The following is a 22,017-nucleotide window of genomic DNA, read 5'->3' as shown; positions in this document are numbered from 1 at the left end:
TTTTTCAAAAATTAGCTTGTCAGGAATTCGTGGCATTGTCTAGTTGTCATGTTGAAATCGCAAGCTGAATGAAAAGAGGGGATTTCAATGGCAAATGTTCTCTGGCTGGGTGGGTCAGAATGATGCCACCGATTAGAAAATATACCTCCCTAGGGAACTAAGAAGAGATGGGTGATGGTGAAGTCTATAAAAGGAGATTTATCTTTCCTGCTTTTACCCAGGGTTTGCATTGCTTCCTTGCCATGATCATTTTCCTTATTTCCTCCCTTAATTTTTATATGAGGCTTATTATATTATGGGAGGATATAAGAGGTTAATGAGGTCAGTGAATCAGCTAGAATTCATTGCAAAATTTTATCTCTGGAAGATTGAGATGGCTGGCTTAGGAAGAGAAGCTTCCTAGAAAGTAGTGATTTGGACACCCATGACCATCTTTTTCCTAGCCATGACATTTACTTTCTAAATGATAGATAAAGCCTCCCTCTGAAGAAGAGGGCTTATGTACTGACATGACTTACTAAAAAACAAAAAAAGAAAAAAACTTCAGTTTCAATTTTATTTGCTTCACGATGCATCAGAAAACATTAAAATCCTCAATATCTGTTGCAAGTTATCAATTAATTGGTTCTAACTTGGTGAAATAAAAATTAATTTTTTTTCGTAATTTCACATGTAGGACATGTGCTCCTCTAACTAGAGAAGAAATTTTTATTGCCTAATGGATTCTTAGCACTAATTAGGGTTATACAATTATAGTTCAATGAACTAAAAAAAAATGCTCATGAGAAAAATAGCACACTAATTGGGGCTTTAAATATGAAAAGGAGAAATGCCTTTACCCAAGGAACATGAGTCTTTTGCCTCTCATTCTAACTCAAGGAAACACTCCATTTCTAGCTACATCCTCCTTCTGTGCCTCATCTTTCAATCTCATGACTCCCTCCTTCTGCCCTGGTCTCGTTTGAGCTATTTTCAACCCAGAAGCCAGAGTGATTCTATTAAACTGCAAATCAAATTATGTCACTCCCTTGCTGAAAACCTCCTAGTGACTTTCCATCTCACTCAGCCCTAAAGCCTATCACTATCACTATTGCTATAGCCAAGGCTGTAAGAAAACCTGACCTTGCTCTGGAACAAGAGACTATATTTTTCAAGTTTCTTCACTGTATAAACATCCTGGAGAAAATAGCCCGGAACAAAGGCAGGTCAGTACCTCTGATCACAATATATGTGGAAATGGGAGAGGCCCATGGAGAATTGTTTCTCAACAATTATGTACTTTATTTGTCTTGTTGTCTATCCCCTTACATTTGAAAGTCCATGAAATAGGGATGAATGTTGGTCTTCTCTGCCCTCCACCAGTGTATCTCAGCACCTGGAAGAATACCTAATAATAGATATGTAAGACATACTTGCTGACCTTCTTTAGAGGTTACGGAGGAAGCTGGCTGATGGAACCATCCTTAATTCAATGACATGAGCATAAGGTAGGCCTCTACTTTAGCTAGAGATATTTGGCTACCAATTTTGTCTCCTGCTTAGGGTACTTACTGTCAGGCTCATGGTAAGTACTTAGTAATTATTCTTTGAATGAATATATATATATATATGACTTGTTATAAGGAATTGGCTTAGGAGATTACAGAGGCTAAGGCATCCAGATCTGTAGTCAGCAAGCTGGAGAGCTACAGCAGATGATGATCTAGGTTTGAGTGTAAGTCCCAGGGCCTCTAGAGTAAGTCCTAGGAACTAGGAGCGTTGGTAGTGTAAGTTTCTTTCTCAGCCTGAAGGCAGGAGAAGACCAATGTCCCAACTCAAAGACAGAAAGAATTCTTTCCTACTCAGCCTTTTATTCTTATTCAAGCTTTCAGCAGATTGGCTGCGGCCCATCCACATTGGGGAGGATAATCTGTGCTCAAGTTGCTTAGAACACAAAGTGAGGGGCAAAAGTCAGGAGATAGGGTAGTTTGTAGGATTATAAACGTGGCCAAGAAATAACCAGGGTGAAGAGAGACTGGGGTGGCAGGGAAAGTGCTGTGGGGTCTCCTGCCTGGCCTGAAAAATATGGAAGACTACCATGGTATCTTTTGGAAACTTCTGGATTCTTTTCTTCTAACCTAGGGAGGGCTCTGAGAGGAATGAGACTTCTCTCTTAATTTGTTCGTCACTAATCTTGGGGGATTTAGACTTAAGCCCCATCACCACTTTCTTTGTGACCAAGTTCTGTAAGCTGAGTGGGAAAGGGGGATTAGGGTCAGTCATTCTACAGGTAAGGGTGGAAATTAATTCAAGGGTATAATTAGGATTCTCTCCTAGGTACTTGGTCCTAAATATATCATACAAAAAGAAAGTTTTATGTTTAGAAGTTAAAACCATGTTTGGGAACAAAACACCTCATCTTATCCAGAAACAATGTTTAACCAAATACCTGGTTTTGGAGCACTGTGGGGAGCGTGTTCAGCTGAGTGTGAAGAAGAATGGACAACACAATAGAGACAACCCCAGGCCTAGTCAGGTTGACACATAAATGAACCATCACAATCCCTAGAGTCCCACCAATTCTTAATAGATACTACTAAGTAAATGACACTGTTCTAAGGATCTGATGTGTTCAGACCATTCTGTTCAGGTATCTCTTCCACATACAAAGATTAGATGGTAAAAGGTGACAGAGAGTTAGTCCTCCCTAGCAGATGATGGCTGTTGATGAACAAGGTCATGTTAAACTAACTGAAAATAAAGGTTTTAGAAATTTGTGGGAGACAAAACATTCCTTTTTATATATTTATTTTTAGTAATGTCTACACCCAACTTGGGCCTCAAATTCACAACCCCAAGATCAAGAGGCACATGTTCCTCAGACTGAGCCAGCCAGGTGCCCCAAAATGATTATCTTTAAAAGGGTGCTGTAAAGATAATTTTGTTGTGTTTCATCGCCCATGGAGTTGACATAATGACAGGAATAGCACTGTACACTGAAAAACAAAATCTCCTTTGTGTTTCTTAGATAGCTGAAGCATTGGGAAGTTTCTGAGGTAATGAGACCCCAAAACAGATAAGTTCTAAGTTGGTAGTGAAAAAAAAAAAAGAGATTGTCTGCATAGACAAACATTGTGGAATGAATGTCTGAGTGTGGAGAAAAAGGAACAAAGGCAACAGAGGCCGTGTATGTAGCTACTAACACTGCTTAGGCATAATCCAGCTGTCTCCTATCTATTCACAGAAAAAGTCATGAAATATGCTTTCCTTCCAACATCTTTTTTTTTTGTTGTTATCATGGACAAATGAAAAATTTAACTTCCCAGATATCTCAGTCATGGAACTGAATCTTAATTTACTATTCCTGTTGGACTTAAAACATAGACTATAATGTTTAAGATCCTTGTAACTAGTTGTTTTGAAGGAAGTGCTATTCAATATCTGATTTGTTTTTCCCATATAATAAAGTAGTGGCAAATAAGTCAGAGTAAAGCTCTAAGCAAACTAATTATTTGACCTATTTAATTTTTAAAGTATTTGACAGATAAATTTATAGCTTCATGTGTACATGTATTTTTTTAAAGAACTTTAAAAATTGCAATCATTATCCAGATTTCTTCTAGTATGAAGTTTTAAAAAGTTTGTCCTGGGGACGCCTGGGTGGCTCAGCGGCTGAGTATCTGCCTTCGGCTCAGGGTGTGATCCCGGAATCACAGGATCGAGTCCCACATCCGGCTCCCTGCATGGAGCCTTCTTCTCCCTCTGCCATTCTCTCTGTCATGAATAAATAAATCTTAAAGCAACAGAACTTTTTTTTTCATTATGAAAGAATCAGAATTTCGCATTTTGAAAATTGACCAGGGTTATTTTTCTTTTGGGGGAAAAAAATGGCTTGACTCATCGGAATCTCACAAGACTTCAATTCATTCAAAGCTTAACTTCCCTTTTGGTAACTTATTCATTACTTCCTGAGAGTGGCCAGTCTCTTAGGCAGAAATGACTAGATTTCTAGAAATGATGTCTCAGTGAGTCATCAGTTTGGCCTGAAAATCCTATTTCCAGAGTACATCACGGATAGTGGCACACCCATTATGAGACATGCATTAGTAGAACTAAAGCATTTATGCATTAAAAATACTTTTTTCCTAAAGTTCTTGGATGTAAAATAGAGAAATTCAAGTTTAAGTTAAGGGTCATTCAGTGAATGTGGTCATGTACTGTTTTATGGAACAGGATTACACAACTACAACCCAGCAGTGCTACAGACGTTGGTTCTCTATAAAGGAGTGATCTAAGCTTGGAGGTAAGACCAGAGTTCAGAACTCACCAGGCTGGGGGTCAGGAAATCCCACGAGCCAGGTGAATGGATTACAGAATTAGAATTGTGAATGGGCAGTCATAATTAGGAACCAGTAGAAGCCAAAAAGTCCGATAGGGACTCAGGAAGTAAATATAAGACATTCCAATGAAATCTGGCTAATACAGACTTGGAAGCCAAGTTTACTTTTTAAAAAATGAGTTCATATGATCCTTTGTACACTTGTGTGTTAGAATTTTAAAACCAAAGGGAGAATTGACACCTTTGCAATATTAGGCCTTTACATTCATCAATATATATCCATTTATTCAAGTCCATGTTTAGGTCCTTCAGTAAAGTATTATTCCTCCAAGTCTTTCTGTTTTTTTCTTAGGTTTATTCCTGGCTTCATTGTGGTTTTTTCGTTACTCTTGTTTTCTATAATGGGCAAAATTTGTTTCTATCATTTCTTCTAATTGATTATTGTTGTGTAGGAACCTTAATAATTTTGATGCTGACTTCATATCCTGTACCTTCTCCTCCTGAAAATCCCACAATACATAGGTAGGCAATACATAGAATTTTGTTTCTTCATTTCCAATATATTGCATTGGTAAGCTTACAATCCGAAAGAGGAATCATCTACATGTGTTTTCTAAGTGTGTTTTTTTTTTTTTTTTTCAAATCAAAGTATTGAATTTTATGAAATGCTTCCCCTCCCCACATTTATTATTATGATCAGGTGGTTTTCCCTAATAGAAGCTTATTAGTATAATACTTAATAGTTTTCTATTACTGAACTCTTCCTATATCCCCAGGATAAGTGGAATTAGATTATGATGTGTTATTTTATATACAATTTTACTCCTAAATAATCCTTTATTATTTTTTTGGCATTTATATTTACGTTAGATTGCTGCCTAAATTTGATTTGGTTTTAAAATGTGCTTTATACCTGTAGGTATGTCCTTTTTCATTTCTAATAATGTTGTGTTTTACTTGTTTTATTGATTAGCCTTACTTCTCTTTTGCTTTTTTTTCAGGAAATCAGGTTTTTATTTCATTGGTTATTTTTTTGCTTTGTTTTCTACTTATATCTGCTTCTAGCTTTGTTATTTTCTTGCTTCAACTTTCTTCAGATTTACTCTGTTTTACTTTTCCTAGTTTCTTCAGTTCAATGCTTAACTCATTTGTCTTTGCTTTAAAAAAAAGTTTTAAAATACTTTTCAGATAAATGAATTTAAATTTATTAGAACACCAATGTCTCCATTGTATAAATTGTGCTCTACCGTATGTTCAGTTGCCATTTGCTTCTAAGTGTTTCATCATGTCTGTCAAAGCTTCCTTGTTATCCCATGAGTGAGCTACCCAGGAGCACATTTTTAGTGTGTGTGTGTGTGTGTGTGTGTGTGTGTGTGTGTGTTTTCATACATGTTTACTCTTTCCTATCCAATTTGCTTGCATTGTGGGTTAAAACCAAGGTCTGTATGACAATTATTTCAGATATTTTGAGACGTTCTCTGTTCTCAAGTTTCTGTCTCTGGCTTGTAGTTTTTAGATTTCTTCTACTCAGTCTCAAAGTCCAGAAACCGATCTTAAAATTAGGTTTTAAAGCTTCTTTTCTGCAGTGATACTAGAGGACATGAAAAATCTGCCTACTAATCCTACAGATCTCTGACTAATCCTACAGATCTAACTGTATATTTGTTGCCTTCCTAAATCTGCGGCTCCATAGAAACAGTAGCCCTAAGAAATGTTGAGAGCTATTTTTGTTTTTGTTTTTAAGTGTGTTTCTTTAGAGGGGAACTCCCTTCCTGTCTCTAGCTTTAAGCAGCGGCCCCTGACTCACCTGTACTGGTTTTGGCTTCCTGCTTACAGGAGCTTAGCTCTTGGCCCCTGCTGCTGCTTCCAGACTCAGAGCCCAGATGACCAATGGGTTTGGGACCTACACAGGGTCTTGAGTTCTTTCTGCTTCTGATTCAAGAGAGGTTTTATTTCACCTTTGGTCTTGTTATGCCATTTGCATTTTTCCTTTCTACGTTTTATTCCCATGTGTTGAAAGCAGAGGGAGTGCATCCAAGCATAAACTTCTTACACTCTATTGACTTAAATGCTAATCTTTAAAAATTTGGAATTTTTTTTGTACATAGTAAGAGATGAATATCTAACTCCTATTTTTTCTCTCTCCAAGATGGAATAAAAGTATCTCATTTATGCAGGGAGAAAGGATTAATCAGGCCATCCTATGGGATTTAAAGTACCACAGATTTGTGGACTCCGGTTGAAATTGATCTGGAACTCAGAGATTAATTCCAAAAGTTATAAATAAGTAAGTAATTTCAAAAAGAACACAGTTAAAAACGGTTCATCACTTTCTTCCTATCATCTGAAAAACTATTTCTCTCATTTGTATAACTTGCCACGCCCTAAAAGCATAGAATATGCAAACTATAACGTAAAATACAAGTCCTTCAAGTTATAAGCTCATGGGTGTCATTGATTTTGCAAAAATTTACTTTGCCGAATACATTTTCCTCTGATTTTGCTTGGATATAGTGTGACTCTCTTCAGAGAGCAAATGAAATGTCTGCGGAGGAAATGGTTAATGTCTAGTCTAAGATTTGGTAGTAAATACTTGGAGCAATAAGTGGTCTTTTAAAGATCACTGAACCTCACTTGGCCTTAACTTCCTCACCAGTTAGAATGAGAGAAATGGATTATCTGACCTTTGAGATTCGTGTGGGAACATGGCTGTGTCTATATCCTGGATCTGAATAAATAAAGTAATAATAATAAACGGCACTTGGGAGAAACTACCATATGGTGTGTAACTAGGTGTGATGCTATGTCTAATCCTGTTAATTTAAAATTCATAAAAAAAACCATTAGTGAGTTGGAAGACAGAGTGAAGAACCTATTAACTGCATGATGCTATATGAGGAGATGTTACAAATGGGGGAGAAGAGAAATGATAGGTGTGGTATGAATGCCCAAGAGAAAGTAAAGTACTTGCTGACTGATGCTCATATTACGTTTGTTATTCTAGCAAGAATTTTTCTTAATGAGCCAGATTTTCCCATTGTTTTAATTGTTCCCTTAATTCTTCCAGGCGCTGGAGTACCATACCCTGGAGTATCAGAACTGCTTTTGATGTTACCCTGATGTCCCAAATGTTATACTTCTCAAAGCGTGGTTTAGGCAGTTGAGAAGATCTGACTCAATTTAATGTTCAGTTTTATGTACCAGGGGTTTTTTGCATGATACCTTGTTTTCTCCCTGGAGGATTATATTAATTGCAATAGGAACACCGAAGTAGTAACACACTTAGCATTATTTATCTCAGCATTAGGCACACCGAGGACCTATTTAGCTGATGGGAGCTTCAGACACATCATTTTCAGTTTCTAAAGAAATCAAGTTTTATTCCCAATCCTTTGCATTTCTTTGCAAGCCTCGTTGTAGCCTTAATGAGCTATTCACCTTCTCAAAGGAACATTGAGTATTAATAAAAACTATCCATACTGCCCAAAGGGACCAACGTTTTGTCGACTTCTAGTCTTCCTAATTTTTCAGATTTGCTGACTGGGGCATTCTTTTGGTTACTTATTCTCTCGTATGTTTTGTTGCGACTGCTATGCTTGTTGAACATCAAAGCAATTTCATAACTTTGACATGAGTACAACTTTCCGGTGCCCTGAAATGTATATTTCAGTACATAAACTCAGTTCCTGGAGTCAAGTTCAAGACTAATATATAGTAATGTTATGAAATATTTGTCCTTCACGTTTCCTTCTCTTTCCCAGGTTTTGTTCTGTTTTATGTTTGATGTGAACTGAAGTCACCCCTTGGGACTCTTTGCGTAATCTTGTCCTTTAGAAAAGATGGCAGGTTATTTTTTATTTTAAAGTTTTACAGCTACTCACCATATAGGTGAGGAGAAAGGAAACGTTGAAGATAACAAATTAAAGCATATTTAGACTTCCACACATTTTTATCTGCATTCTTTTCAAGGATAGAAGAGCAGATCTTCTGCATTTTTTTCCTTACTTTCATCCTTGAATGGTCATCAACAAACATCATTTTGTCCATTTTCATACATTAAACCAATAAAAGGAAAAAGGTTTCAAAATAATCATCTAATTTTTCAGAATATAAATAATGCATAGTCTGTAATATTGTATATGTTCCTCACTTACATAAATTCCTAAAAGTATAAGATGCCAATCAAAAACAGTAAGATTAAATCTCACCTGTGTTTTTACTATTCTGAGGAAATTAATGCACCATTTTGCCTAATTACTTATCTTCAAATCTTTTTCTGTATACAAGAGTGCTTTTGATCAACTTTGCTATTGTCTTTGGAGAACAGTAATAGTTGTCCAATAAGGCATGTCTGCTGCTATGAATTTTAAATGCATACATTTCATTTAAAAAGTAAAGTGATCTGTTACCAAATTATTTGTTGGGAAAATTCAACCAAGTGTGGTCAGGATCAGGTTTCTGAGAACTTGAAGCTGCAATTGAGGAGTTGCCTCTAGCCACTTGTTGCTTATAGGTAGATAGTCAGAGGGATCACTCTGCCCATATGGACATGGCAGTGGCTCGGACTTCTCCAGCAAATTAAAACATCTGAAAGAAAAATAACCTCTCGACAGACAGTAAAAATTAATAAAGTAACATTACATTTCTTTGGCATCAAATAGTGCATTTAATTGACCATTATAAAGAGCATATAAATTTATAATCCTAAAAATGAAATAATGTAAGCAAGTCATGTCTTGAAAAAATAATCTTAATTTGGTTAATCTTGTGATTTCTCTCCCAAATATTTCTGGACTTAATCGCTGGCATTTCTCTACACCCGAAATATATTTCACTGTACAAATATTTCAGTCCGGTACAGAGTTTCATGAATTTAATCTTCTATATCTTCTGCCTGAAATCATGTTCCACAGGACTAATAAATACTCTTAGTTTTATTCTGTCGGTAAGGTGCTAGCATTCTCCTGGGTGCGCAGTGTTGGATGAGATTAGAGGACACCGATTAGAAAACAGTGGACTGGGTCTGGTTCACGGTTATCTTCTGTTAGGTCTGAATTTAAATATATATATATATGTTTTAAAATCAGTTGCCAACATTTAAAAATGGGTAGAATGTACATAAAGATGTGGATTCCTTGCTTTTCTTTATAAATCAAGAAATGAGGCAATCCTGGGACTATATTCAAGTATAGCAACAATTGGTCTGGACCAAGTAGTGCTGCTCCCTTAAATGTGGGCAAGCACTCTTACTTACCATTATCCCTACTATTTCTAGGTCTCTTCATCTAGAATGTTCTATGTTGTTGCTGTTCTTCGTTTGAATAGGTCCTTTCCCTATTTTCATAGTTTGTCTCTTGTCACATTTTTATATTCCACATAAGGCATTTGCAATTTTTAAAAGTTTCATGTGGTCTTACACCTCAGAGCCCTCCTCAGCCTGTATTGTTGCCTCTTCTTAAAATTCCTTTGTTCTCTCATCTTTCCTTGGATATCACATAGTTCTCCTCTAAGCAACAGCATCAATGCTCCATTTCCTGCAGAGCCTATCCTTCCACCAGCTGAGTTAGGGGGCTCGCCCTTTGTCTGCCACTGAAACCTTGGCTCCAGGTCTATTAAAACATTGATCCTGTGAATGACCCTAGAGTACGTTTTTTATTTATCTGTAGCCCTTAATTTTCTCCTCTCTTGACTTGATCCTTGAGGGCAAGGACCATATGTGTTCACTATTGGCAACTAGCCCAGCAGCACATGGAAGCTGAATGAACTCTGGTTGAATAAATGAATGAGAAGTAAGGTATGTATTTAAAGATCTAAGATTTGATGGCATGAAGCTTCTCCCATCCTCCTCTCTCCCCTTCCTCCTTTACTTCCCCCCACCCCTTTAGGCTGTTAGGTGCATGCACACGCATGTACATACCACCCCCCAACACATAGAGTAATACTTAATAAGTATCTATTAACTTGGAAGGCAATACTTCATAAATATCCATTAATTAGGAAGGTTTCGGTAGAACAGAAATATTGATTTAAAACTTGCCTTGTGGGATCCCTGGGTGGTGCAGTGGTTTGGCGCCTGCCTTTGGCCCAGGGCGCGATCCTGGAGACCCGGGATCGAATCCCACATTGGGCTCCCGGTGCATGGAGCCTGCTTCTCCCTCTGCCTGTGTCTCTGCCTCTCTGTGTGTGACTATCATAAATAAATAAAAATTTAAAAAAATAAAAAAATAAAGCTTGCCATGTAAATACCGCTTATTCTATGCCACTGTCTATACAGTTGATTAAATTTTGTTTTTTGATTGGCCTTAAAGTCAATAATAAAAAATAAGATTATTTTCAGACAGAGATAGAATTAAAAGAAAAGGAAATTCTAAAGTCTCAAAAGACTCTGCTACTTAGTATGGATCATGTAGATGTGGCTGTTTTGAGAAAGGAAGTTAGGAACTTTTAGATAAGCTCCAAAGGAATTGACTACCGAACACTTCTTCATGATTACAGTATCACGTCTCCTTGCAAATGTGGGCCATGAATACCCTCATCTGTGTGCCTACTGCAGAGCTGTTTGTCTTTATGGGACTTTGCACAGCTGACAGCTAATGCAGGCGTTTAAATGCAAAATCTGACACTGATGTTTTCCCCCAAATGACACTTTGATTCATAAATTATATGAATGTGGGTAGCACTATTCATTTATGAAATAATGCAGCTACCACTTAGTAATGCAATTCAAAACATCTTTCACTTTATTTAGCCATTTCCAACCTCATTACATGTGACTAGGAAAAGAATAAAAATTGATTAGACAAGGAGTGAAAAGTGGGCAAAAGCATTTCCCAGCATGTTGCCCGCCTTGTGGCAAAATGATGGAACCGTTAACATTTTACTTCCTGTTGAGGAGATGTTTCTTGCTTAGGTGGCCTGTTTCTGATTAAAAGCGTCTTTGTAATATTGCATTCACTTCCATAAAAAGAAAAATCTGCTCTGTACCAGAAAAGAGTCTAGTACTGACTGCAAAAAAGATGTTACTGTGGCAAGACAGGATATTCCTGGTTCCAGAGCCTGTAGTAGGATGGCAGGCTTTGAAAATGTAGCAAATTATCTCTCTGAGCTTCTAATTTTTCTATGTTGCGTCAATGATAAAAGTGGAAATAATATAACCATTACCAGCAGTGAATAACGATAGGTATGATTTTGAGACTTTGAGTGCTGTTTCCTTCAAATATATTACCTGTGATTGTCAAAACAAACCTGGAAATGTGGAATCATGGTCCTATTTTACAAATGTGGACTCAGACTCAGCCCAGTTAAGAAACTTGCCTGACGTGGGCAGTGAGTGTGGGAGCCAAGACTGGAGCTGTTAACTCCTCTCTTGTTCTCCTAGCCACGTAAGTGAGGGTCTCCTGTGTGTCCCTGTGAAAACCTAAGGAGGTTCTGGTTGACTGTCTTCCCTAATGTGATTCGTGGGTCTGTATGATGGGGGTACGCTCCGCGTGCTTTCATAAACTTTTTAGACCTCTAATGAAAGTGTTTTTGCTTAAGGATTTTCCTTTTGAATTTTGGGGAACTAGTCTGGATGTAGATCTGCTCTATTTCAGGAGTGACGGGGGAGAGAATGCACATTCGTCTGTCTGGTGGCACTTGGGGTGTGTCATCCTGGTAAGTTATGCATTGTCCGTGAGCTCAGGACACAGTCACTGGTGTACGCATTCACAGATGCGGACTGAAGAGAAGCTCAAATTGGAGTCTGATAAAGAATAGCTTGTCAAAGGACAAGGGAAATATTTCACATTTACTTTTCCATTATGTTGTATTAGGTATGGGGACCTCGCATTTTGAGCAGAAGGCTGCTAATTTCTCACGTGATCTTTATCAAGAAGTACAAAATCAGTGAGCAGCATACAGCTACAGGAACATGTCTCAGGTGGGTTGTGAATTATACAGCCAGATGGCCTCACCTCCCCCAGGACTGTTACAAAGTCATATACATTCTTTATTCATTAATTTCAAATTTTGCCCAACCTTTTTATAGGTATTAGGCTTTTCTGCAAGGGAAAAACCATTTTGATGAAAAGGAAAAGAGTAAATTTGGAAAATTACTCATTTTGCCGGAAAATACAATCCCATACTTTAAAGAAAAGTAAATGCTAAGATAATATTTGTGATCAAAATGTATTCACAAAGTGTTTTCCACTTCATTTATCACAACTATGCAAGTCTGTTTCCCTCTTACTGAAGTCATGTGCCGCCTTTGTGGCAGACCCAGCTTTAGAGACTAACCATATCTATGTTTTATTTTAGTTGTTTTCTAAGTTCTATTTTGAATATAACATGAAGATTATTGCACAGAAGTGTTTTCCTTTTCTTCTTTCGGTTTCTTTTTCCAAATACTATATAAGCCTGATGCTGTACTTTCACTAATTTTATACAGGAATAGGTATTGGGTTGGAATCTCAAGGTGAAAATTCAAGAGTTGGAAGGAAAGGAAAAGACTTAGATGACCATGGCCAAGGAGATGATAAAGTAATTGGTCTAATGAGAAAATGTTTCTTTCTTTCAAAGTCTCCAATCCTCAGCTTGATGCTTATAACTATAGTACAATTTCTGAGGCAACTGTCCTGGATCTGTGGTGGAAGGACAAAGTAAAATGAATCCTATCTCTTTTGAATTTACATATATATCCATCCATCAGATCAACATATTCTTGGCTGTGTTCTGCATAATCTGTAGTGGCCCTTTTGAAATTACTAACACAGGGCAGATGGTCTGCTCTCATCAGTGTGGCCTCTTCACAGTCCATGAACAGAGCTTGTTTGTCCCACTTCCAGGAGGGCCATTCTGTTTCTCTCTCCCCACCTGTCCTCACTTCTTCCCTGCAGGGTCCAGTATCTGACCCTCTCTTTTACTCAGTCTTCTCCAGAGAAGCCAGTCTTCCCTTGCCTCAAAAACCAAGTAGCAGCACTTAATTGCACACTGTTCAGTCCTCGGCTATGCTGCTCTCGGGTGTGAGTCTCCCTCCACAACTGGATTGCAGGCCCCCTGAAGATGGGAAAGCTGTCATCTGCACCCCTTAGCACAAAGCAGAGCTTGAGCTCTCAGCAGGGACTCCCTGATTGAGAGCCTTTCTGCTACTTTATTTTTATTATTTAATTGAGTGAGATTCTGCAGGACATAAACTGTGCCCTTGAAACCAAGGCACCCTTGGGAGTTATATTAACTTAGGGCACATGGGCCCTATTTATTTACTGTTTCAATATACTGAGTTTACTGTACTATCAATCACACAATCTGACAAGTCTTTTAAAATGCAGTGCTTCTTCTGCATCTTTTGGCTTTGCTCCTTCACTGATGACCTTTTGGAAGCAGTGGAGTGGGACTACGGGAAGGGGAGGACTTGTCATGCTCTGTCAACTTCTAGAACCTGAATTAGAAAACCTGAAGAACAAGAAGAATTCCTTCTGTCACTTTTTTTAGAAGAATAACAGAGAAGCATAGCCTTTCTATTCACTCTTAGAATTGTAGACCTGGAAGGAGGTGAGTGTTTCCTTTAGGGTGGCATTTGTCCAGGTAGACTTATAGTCTTGTTTTCTCTTTTCTTTTCTAGTGACCGTCTGCTTCCAGTGGGTCTGAGATGGCATGGATGAGTGTCTGGGGGCCTGTTTAGAGCTCAGCCCCAGACATATCTCAGCCAAGGTACATTTCCAATAAAGTATTCCAAGTAGTGCTTTCCTGGCCATCTGGTTTTCTGGGAGCTCTGAGTTAGGAGGACGGATCTAGTGGTGATGAGCTTGAAGAAAGCATGGGGAGGGCGGGGGGGACGACGACAAATTAGTCCCAGGCCAGAACCACTGCCTACATAGTCAAGCTATAGAGCTACAGAACTTTAAATGTATCCAGGTTAGAGTTGAAACCAGCATTGTTGTAAGAGTATCTGTGCAGAGCAGCAATGTCCAACCTTTCTTACCTAAGGAATGCAGAAAACCTGGTCCAGCCCAGGAGATAGGGGCTGCTAGGAACATTTGTGAAGAGACTAGGATAGTGGCCCCTGGGGCAGGACTAGACTTGACCCTGGTCCTAACAGAAATTTTGATGAGAAGGTAAGACTGGGGAGAGGATCAGATACCCATGAAGGGAATCTGAAGTCTGATGGTCTCACAAGTACTCTGAAAGAAGACTGGGATTCCTGACATTCCTTGCTTTGGGTGTGGTAGCCCTGAAGCTGCTCCCAGCCCTGGCTCCAGTAGCCTCCAGGGTCCTACACTCAGCACACCTTTATTGCTGGCAGAGATTGTCCTAAAGACTCCAGAGAAATCAGGTCAGTTTTTGGCTTTGACTTGAAATGGCGTTAGGGTGGCCTGAGATCAATGGGCCAAACCTAGTACCTGGTTATGCCCTAGAGTGAACCCAAGCCCTCAATCTCTGAATTATTCTGATGGGTCTTTGGGCTTTCAAGACCACAAAGGCCCTCTCTGGGCAAGAGCAGACTCCAGGATTAGCCTCAAGCAAAATGTAGTTCTTTGGAATCCATCTAGCATGGAAATAGCCTTCCCTTGGTTGCTGGCCCATGTGTGGTACAGCGTTGCTCAACACAGCACATTCTTCCTCCAGTATGACTTCAGAGGGAAGGTGGGGCCAAGCGCAGAGGGTTGAGGGTAGAGGTTTCTCAGAAATGTCTGTTTCACAAAGCAGCTATTTTTCTCAGTCGAACAACTTTGAGCTTATTGCTTTCATTTTCCTCAAATATCTATCAAGGCTTTGTAACTTATGAGCAAACAAACTGAAACAGAAAGCCATTTTTTAAGTTAATTTTATATTTGGTACAGGATTAGAAACTGCTCTGTTCACACACCAGCTATAGCCTGTAGCACAGAAACCATGCCTGCTTTTCCAACACATCGCTGTGCTGTTTGGTTAGGAGGGGATTAAGGATACGAAAAAGAAAAAAAAGGTCAGTTTCTATTTGTAGGTAATTCTCAATGTCCCTTCTCAGAATCTCAATTACTTCTTCTCTCTTATTTTCTTTTCCATGTGTGTCATGGCCTTTAAGACTTGCTGGAAACATAACGTCCTACGTTCTCATCAGCAGCCATGGATCATAGTGCCACTCACTAACATTTTATTACAGTGTCCTGAGCTGCCCAGGCACCTCATGCTAAATTTAGGTTTAAATAAACAGAGCATCTGAGTTGCAGTGCTACTAGAAAGCAGCTGGAACAAGAATAAATAGATCGATTGCTTTCGTGCTGCTGTGATGTGACCGAGAACTTTGAGAGTTGTTTTTATTTTATTTTATTTTTAGCAAGTATATATAGATACTGATCCTTTTCCTGAGTCATTCTGAATACTTTAAATGTATATGCGGATCCAGTTTCCAATTCAAAAGCCCTGAGTTGAGATAGGTGTCAGCTCCTTAGCCTTGTTAGAACCCTGGCTTGTTCAGTTTCACATTTTGGTTTATTCTCCTGTGATTCACGCAGTGCATCCTGCCCACCAGGAAGGACTAATGGTAGTTTTCCTCAGACTCTCATACAAGCTGCCGTGGACTTGGGCATACAGCGAAATATATATGCACATATCAAATGCCAGCCAAGTACGTATACTGTCCTGCATTTGATGGTTTTTTGTTTGTTTGTTTGTTTTAACCTAACCATAAATCTATCCTGGAGAATTCTCTATCAACATTAGGAAGCTAATGCATTCTTTTCAAGAACTGCGTAGGATATATTCTATGGATATATGTTTCTCCAAACTCTTTACTATTATCAATTATATAGCATGACTATCTTGGTATACATGTCATTTTATAAATGGGCAGGTATAGCTAAGGGATAAGTACCAAGAAAGGATTGCTGCATAAAGACATTGACAAATTGCTCTCCACCAACTTCCTCTCTAACCAACTTACAGTGCATGTGATGACTATTTCCTTGGCATACTCTGTGATACCTAAGGGAAGAAAGTGACATTATTAATGGCAAACACTTACATGGCACTTAGTCTGCACCGGGTGCTGGTCTATGTGCTTTACATATATTATCTCAAATAAGACTTGCAACAACCTTGGGAGGGAGCTACCTTTATCTCCAGTTTACAGTTGGGATAAGACATTTTCCTTCAGGTCACCCAGCTAGTAAATAGCAGCCAACATTTGAGGCCAGGCTGCCTGGCTCTAGAACTTAGCTTTTGCACGACCTTAAACTGTGTAAATCATGACACTTTTTCTTGACTATTCTCTGGTTTAGAAGAATTCCTCAAGAAATAAACGTTCAACTGTTGAATGAGGAAGATGACATCAGACTCTACTACCATCCCCTATTTGTTGCAGCCCTCCACAGCACCTAAAGTCTGTCCCTCCCAGCATGTGAACACAACTTCTAACCTTACTCTGGCCATAATTTGTTAAAATATCAAGGTTCCTGTAGATGAACCTTGCACTGCCCTGGCTTATCAGTTTCTTAATCTCTCCCTAGTGACCTTGCCTTCCACCTTGTCTCGCCTTTCTTTTCGGCTCTCATAACCAAGTTCTAGATCCGGTCATTAGAACTGCATCTCCTTTATAATGTAGTTTCATGCATCCTACCTTCAGACCAGCAACTCCTGTTTTCCCACTCACTCCCTTCAATAACCCTACTGGGGTCTATGATCTACTGATCCTATCAGGTGTTCCCTGTCCATCCCCACTTATTATCATAATTGGGTATTAAATTAAAAGTCTCTCACATTCTTTCTCATGCACTCTCTTCATTGTAAATATAAAGTCATCATTTTGGAGAGGGGAGGTTTACTTGAGAGATCTGATATGGGGATGAAGATACATTTGTTCCAGAGCAGTAGGGTGTCAAGACAGATTTTTTCCTTGAAATGTATACTTCCTATTTGTTATTACAAATAACTCAAAATAGTGTCAATATCCACAAATGGGAGATAGTATTTTTTATAAATATGGCAAGCACTATGTAGTCATTAAAAAGTGATAAGATATAGCCAAAAATGCTTATAAAGATCATCAAACTAAGAAATGTGAGGAAAAAAAATAGAACAGTATATACAGCTTCTTATATATTTTTCTACATATTTTGATTCTTAGAAATTTCTTACATATTCCCACATAGAATTCCTATAAATTTTCCCTACATATAGGTGAATACAAGTTCTAGTCAGTATGATGCTAATAAGTCAAAACATTTCTTTTAAGTATACATAAGAAACCACCAGGAGTTTAAATTGGAAAAAGGGAGGCTAAGGAGAATTTTAGTTTTCACTTTCTTTTTTTTATAATTTTATTTTAAAACCATGCATACATTTTTAACTTTTGTATTTAAGTTACATTAAATGATTGAGCTGAGTCATCTAGCACAAACTTAGTGATTCAGTGAACAGCAAATCTCTTAAACTCTTACTGTGAGCATAGCAGCATGCCAGGTGCGGGGGAGACCATAAAAGAAGAAACAATAACTGACCTAACCAAACCTAAAATATAATAGAGGAAATTAGAATCTCAGAAACAATGAGAGAAAAGCATAAAGTACATATAATTTGAGTTAATGTCCTTCAAGTGGATGATAGATATTATATGAATCAAGACAAGGAAAAGACAGTTGCCAGGTGTCATCAGGTAGAGAAGATCTAATCTGCATTTGGCACTGAAAAAAAATGTAACGATTTGATTAAGGGAAAGAAATGGCAAAGACCATCCAAAAAGGAGTAACCTACATTAGGCAGTATTAGTAAGGACACAAGTAACCAACCAACAAGGTCAACATGTTTCAGGGAAGTGGATTAGCACCTGCCTGAGGACTGATTAGGTAGGAAATCAGTTTGAAGGTTAATATAGAAACCAAAGCCTAAATATTTCAGTCTAAAGTGGAAGAAAAAAATTTGGATGGAGAGAAAAGGATGAATCCAGAATGTGCTGAGAAAGAAAAAGCCATCTTATAAAGAGGCTGATTGAAGATTAACACTGCAAAATGATTTTTAGAAAATAAATATTTCAGAAAAAGAAAGGTTTCTATCTTTTTTACTTGGAGCACATACAGATAAAATATATTGATATAATATCATGTCTATCCAATTAAGAACTAAAGAATAGTAAAATAGTTTTATAAAAGGTCTCTCAGTAGAATTACTGATAGAATTACTGATAGTTACACAAATAAATATAAATCTATTTTGTAAAATCGAATATAAAACTCAGTAGATAAAATGAAAACCATGTTCTAAGAATAATTTAGATGCAAAATTTAGATGTAACAAACTATGGAGAAGCTAGGTAGATGAAATGAGAAAAATAAAATACATTGGAAACTCATTGTCTCTACTTTAGGTGGGGGTGGTGGTGGTTTTATGTGACCCTTCATATAATGTTTCAACCTTGACTCCAAACATTGAGAAATAGTGTTGTCTCCCTGCTACTTCCCCTCAATTGGCCCAACCCTCCAGACTGATGTTAAGAGAAGGGAATAGAATCGAAGGTCTAGACTGATTAGATTGCTTTAAACCCTTTACATAAAGCACCAGAAGACTGATCGCTTGCTTTGCTCAGGGAACATTTCTTAATAAATGAGAGCTTTGTTTTGTCTTGATTTTTAAAACAGCAATGCCACACTCACTAGATGAAGCAACTTGGATGTAAAACTACATGATTTATTAGGTAACATCTACTCCAGCCTGGATCACAAAGGACAGCACTAAGTCTGCAATGCCCAGAAGATCTCTCTGCAGGTGTCACATTCTTCCCCTCCATTGACACCATTCTTGATCTCCATCAGAAATCTCCCCCTGGCCACATGCAGCCCCACACCTAATTACTGTTGGTTTCATTTGCATATGGTTTTTCTTATAATTCATTTGTACAAGGTAGGACCCTACTGTCAGGTCAATACAATGAAGCTTTGAACAGAACTCCTAATGCTGCCTAGTCTGATTTCTAATAGGATCTTGCCTACCCTTCTATTGTAGGATGAACAAGCACCCCTCAAAAACGTCCTCTCTCTAATCTCTGGAACCTGTAAAAATGTCATTACATAGCCAAAAGACTACCCAGATGTGATGAAGCTTGGGGATCTTGAAAAGGAAAGCTGATTCCTCTGAGCCAAATCTAATCATACCAGCCTATAAAAAGAGAAACTCTTGGAAGGAAGGAAACTAGCTGGTTGTGTTAAGTGATGTTTTAGAAAAAATTGGCAACTCCATGAAAAGTTGACTAAATCAGACCAAGACTGGATTCAGATGGCTTATGTGTTATTTGTAATATTGCAAACCAAACAAAAAAAGAGGAGACCCCTTGCCCAGCTGGAGTCAGAGAGATGCAGCATAAGGATTTGACCCACTATTACTGACTTTGAAGATGGAGGAAGGGGACTATGAGCCACAGAATGGAGGTGGCATCTTGCAACAGCCCTCAGCTGATAACCAGCAGGGAAATAGAATCCAGTTCCTTATAGTTGTAGGACTGAGGTTCTATCAATTGTCTGAATAAACAAGGAAGAAGATTCTTTCCCAAAAACCCCAGGAAGAACGCCAGGAACAGATTGCCAAGAGATAGAGGCTGTCCTTTCTGAGAGCTTCTACCTCTAAGTCTGAGTCCAGTCAAAAATGAGATTTTCTAAGAGTGACAAAATAAATAAGATCAGACACCAGAAACAAAAACAAAACAAAACCCCAGAAAGGAACACAAGCTGCCAATATCTTGATCTCAGTCTTGGGAGACCTAAGCAGAGACCTAAGCCTATTGGACTTCTGACCTACAGTAACTGAAATTATAAAACTGGGGTTGTATTAATCTAGTCTGTTTCTGGTCATTTGTTACAACAGCAATAGGAAACTAATACGCCTTTATTGGAGGGTAAGAGACTGCAAGTCATGCCATAGGGTCATCTTTTCTCTGTTCCTATTCTCTTTTCTCTAATGTCCAGCTGATAGGCATAATTCTTCATTTCATAATTTAACTCCTTCAGTTGCCTTTGGTAAACTCTGGTGCTTATCCATGTTTAATACACAAAAGATTTCTTTCTGATCAATGCATCCCACTCAAGATAGAAATTAAGTGATTTTTAAATGTAAAAAGAGAAACAGGACTAGAATTTCAAATAGAATGCCTATAGTCTAAAACAACAAAAAGATAAGACAACACAAATGAGTACATAGGGCAGAAATTAGAAAATAAAGACAGCACTTAAAAAGAGAAGTTATTTAACAAGCAGAAGTAAGACTAAATATTTTCATTATAATGAATGTAAATGGGAGATTAGACTGGAAAACAAAATCCAAATGACAAACTGAAAATAAAGAAACACAAAAGGATTAAGTAAGTATTAAAGCAGTTACAAAAGCATAGAATGTGGGTTTGAAAAGCATACTGCAGGAGTCCACTTTCACATGGATTTTTTGTTTTGATAAATACAGTACTGTAAATATATTTTCTCTTATAGTTTTTATAACTTTCTGTAGCTTACTTTAAAAATATATAATGCATATAAAAATTTGGTAACTGTTTATCAGTATGGCTTCTGATCAGCAGTAGGCCATTAGTAGTTAAGCTTTGGGGGAATGAAAAGTCATACGTTGATTTTTTTGATGTGAGGGGGAATGTTGGTGCCCAAAATGCCTGCATTTTCAAGGGTCAACTATACGTTCAAGTTATAAGAAAGCACTGGTTACAATAATGACATCAGGTAACGAATTAAAAACACAAAGCACAAAATAGGAAATGGTATTCTTTTTTATATTGTTAAGCTATAATTTATGCAAAGATTTAAGTGGTATGAGTCATCTATTAAAATTTTATTAGACTATATAAAGCAAAAAAGTAGATTTTAAAATGCCTGTAATGTTTGACAAAGAAGTAAAATATGATGTAAATGCACCGAATTAAATAAGATTTACTTAAATATATTCAAATATAGACCTTATAACAGAAATGCAACTTCTTTACCAGTGCCCATTATTTAGCACACCAACAAAAATTCCTGAAAAGAGACATTTTATGGGCTATATTCCCTAGCAAACTAGTTTAATTAACATTAGACATTTACAGCAATAGATTATTTTTAAATTTCTAAATTATTATATTTTTAAGGTTAGTTTATTTAGTATTTATTGGTTCAAAGTAGAAACACCACCTCAAGGTAGAATATTTATAAATCAACCATAATGAAGCTATATGGAATCTGGCTAAGGGAGTACTCAGAGGAAAATTCATAGATTAATAAATATATAGGATTAAATAAAATAGAAAACAGTAACACTAATAAGGACCACAAAATAAGCAAATGAGGGAGAGGGTAAATATGTATACTGTTTTGGGGAAATATAAATTGCCAAAATTAATTGGAAAAAGATAGGACTAAATAAAAAAGATGAAAGCAATTCTTATCCAAAAATTACCTTTATGGAAAATCTTTTGACCTCTTCTAAAAAAAAAAAAATTAGTTCTGTTAGTGCCATAAGTCATAATGCCATTTTAACAAAAGAACAAGAGGGGGACGCCTAGGTGGCTCAGTCATATAAGCATCTGACTCTTGATTTTGGCTCTGGTCATAGTCTCAGATCAAGCCCTGATTCAGGCTCTGTTCTGGGTATGGAGCCTGCTTAAGAATCTCTCTCTTCATCCCTCTGCCTCTTCCAAGCCATCTCTCTCTCTCCCCTTCTCCAGTCCCCACCCCCCACAAAGGGTGAGAGAAATGAATATTTAGGTGCAGCAGGTG

The 22,017-nt window shown here is 37.7% G+C and overlaps 1 long non-coding RNA gene across 3 annotated transcripts; it reads left to right on the top strand.

Moving 5' to 3' along the window:
• The first annotated feature begins 3,929 nt into the window (after positions 1-3,929).
• On the top strand, positions 3,930-20,097 carry LOC140614106 (uncharacterized). 3 transcript variants are annotated; one of them, XR_012015004.1, is made up of 9 exons: positions 3,930-4,282; positions 4,771-4,840; positions 6,496-6,605; positions 10,021-10,112; positions 11,911-11,971; positions 12,130-12,236; positions 13,917-14,005; positions 15,790-15,902; positions 19,271-19,744. It is a non-coding gene; the product is annotated as an uncharacterized lncRNA (long non-coding RNA). The 3 variants fall into 3 exon arrangements; XR_012015003.1 differs by lacking the exon at positions 11,911-11,971 and adding an exon at positions 15,136-15,260 and having other exon boundaries at positions 3,931-4,282; XR_012015002.1 differs by lacking the exon at positions 11,911-11,971 and having other exon boundaries at positions 3,934-4,282; positions 19,271-20,097.
• Positions 20,098-22,017: the final 1,920 nt, after the last annotated feature.

This window comes from Canis lupus, chromosome 2 (genome assembly GCF_048164855.1).
Source record: "Canis lupus baileyi chromosome 2, mCanLup2.hap1, whole genome shotgun sequence".
Taxonomy (NCBI): domain Eukaryota; kingdom Metazoa; phylum Chordata; class Mammalia; order Carnivora; family Canidae; genus Canis; species Canis lupus.
The sequence above is the reverse complement of the archived record's forward strand: the minus strand, read 5'-3'. Positions and strand labels throughout refer to the sequence as shown.